Source organism: Glycine soja, chromosome 8 (genome assembly GCF_004193775.1).
Source record: "Glycine soja cultivar W05 chromosome 8, ASM419377v2, whole genome shotgun sequence".
NCBI lineage: Eukaryota > Viridiplantae > Streptophyta > Magnoliopsida > Fabales > Fabaceae > Glycine > Glycine soja.
The window spans coordinates 40462422-40464648 of record NC_041009.1 but is presented as its reverse complement, the minus strand read 5'-3'; the positions used below and the strand labels follow the sequence as shown (position 1 = coordinate 40464648).

General features: G+C 30.8%; 1 long non-coding RNA gene across 1 annotated transcript; it reads right to left on the bottom strand.

The window, feature by feature from the left end:
- Positions 1–793: 793 nt before the first annotated feature.
- On the bottom strand, positions 794–1942 carry LOC114423141. Its single transcript, XR_003668798.1, has 4 exons — positions 1664–1942; positions 1400–1458; positions 1172–1207; positions 794–1074 (listed from the first exon to the last, which is right to left on the bottom strand). It is a non-coding gene; the product is annotated as an uncharacterized LOC114423141 (long non-coding RNA).
- Between the last annotated feature and the right edge of the window lie 285 nt (positions 1943–2227).

The following is a 2227-nucleotide window of genomic DNA, read 5'->3' as shown; positions in this document are numbered from 1 at the left end:
CATCCTTTTAAATATAATTGATTGTTAAGTTCCTACTAATTAAGAATAACTGAATGCCAAAATAAGTTTTAAAGATTAATAGTGTAATATTTAAGATTGATTGTTAAGTAAAATGTAGGCTGAGTACAAAGGTTACATTCAAAGCTAATATTTACTTATATTAAAAATATATCTTCCCTGACCAGGGGTCATTAAGTATTAACTATTTTTGTTCAAATATAAGAGATGAATATAACCATTTACCAAAACAAAAATGAAAAGGTCCATTACAAGACTCAAAGGGGCGAATAAATACCATTTTTTGGGTAACCAAGTAATACCACAATACGATTTTCGGGAAGAGAATAAATATTATTTTTTGTTCGAGTGTTTGACGTCATTACTATTTATCACCCGTGTGAACAGAATTTATTAATTCAATTGTTCACAATGTGTAGAAGTTATTTTTTATTATAAAATTATCTTTTTTTTTTATTTTTGTAAGATTTGAATAAGGAAGAGTCAAAAAGATTTTACATACCAGGACCCATTTTTCTTTACACTTACGATTTTTGAAACATCTAGGAGTCCATCATAATCGATCATTTACCAAACAAAAGTGATCGCAAAACAACTCCAAACTTCACCAAGAGAAATATTAATCTTCACCCTTGTGACACTTTTAAAATTAGAATCAAGTTTCCCCTTCAAGCCAAGCAAAAAAGAAAAGCAATCCCCAATATTATCAAATAACATAAAGAATCAGCTTCTTCTCATCACAACCTTACAAAAAATACAAATAGCTACCAATACATTTCACCTTAACTTTATTCATTCATTCATATTCATATTAGTAAAAAGTAAAAAATCCATCATCCCTTACAATAAAAAGCAGAAGGGGATACAACTATCACAGAACTAAACTACTTTACTTAAACAACCTCTTTTGAATCCAAACTATAGAAAATAAAAATCAAAACCTGATATAAAAAAAAGAACCAAATCAAAATTCCACAGGTTTTCTAGGAACACAACTGCAATTAGCAATCCTCCTGCAAGCTTGACATAGTACTTAAAACAACCAACAACATCATCCTACATGATAAATGATAAAATTAGAGATAAAAATAAGGAAGAAAAGCTAATGGTAACATCACTTGTTGTTTTGGCAAAATTAAATGTAACCACTCACCAGGTCTGCAAGTGCTCCATTTTTTCTCTCTGTTATCTGGGATAAAGAGAAGCACATTAAGGTGTCCACACATAGTAAAAGGTCAGAAAGCATAAAGGGAAAAATGTATATAAAAGGTATATAAAAGGGAAGACATATATTAAAAGAAAGAAGGTACCGTTGTACTCATGTAGAAAACAAAATAAAGGCAGAACACCCCAAAAAATTTAAGCTTTTATGTTAACGAACCTGTACTCATGAAGTTTTTGAGATAAAAATCGCAACTTTAATGTGTTCTTCCACCTTCTCTGCATACAACATGCCAAAAAATATATCGAACCATTACACAATCAAAAAAGAACGAAAACACAAAAAGCTAAGCATAGGAAGCAATGAGCACGTTGGAGAAGGCTGAGGAACACAAAAAAAATGTAAACTTTTATATCGTGAGAAGTCAGAAAACAAAATAAAGGCAAAACACCCAAAAAAATTTAAGTTTTTGTGTTTACGAACTTGTACTCTTGGATTTTTTGAGATAAAAATCGCAGCTTTAATGTGTTCTTCCACCTTCTCTGCATAAATAAACACACGTCTTCTACCATTGTAGTTCAAGAGGGAAAAAGAGAAGAATAGAAGAAGAAGAAGAAGTGAGAAGTGAGAGAAAGAGGTCAGCGCACAAATGAAAAAAAAAAAACAAAATAAAGGCAGAACACCCAAAAAAAATTAAGCTTTTGTGTTTACGAACCTGTAGTCATGGAGTTTTTGAGATAAAAATGACAACTTTAATGTGTTCTTCCACCTTGTCTGCATACAACATGCCAAAAAATATATTGAACCATTACACAACCAAAAAAGGACGAAAACACAAAAAAAAATGTAAACTTTTATATCGTGAGAAGTCAGAAAACAAAATAAAGGCAGAACACCAAAAAAAATTTAAGCTTTTGTGTTTACGAACTTGTACTCTTGGATTTTTGAGATAAAAAGCGCAGCTCTAATGTGTTCTTTCACCTTCTCTGCATAAATAAACACACGTCTTCTACTATTGTAGTTCAAGAGGGAAAAAGAGAAGAACAG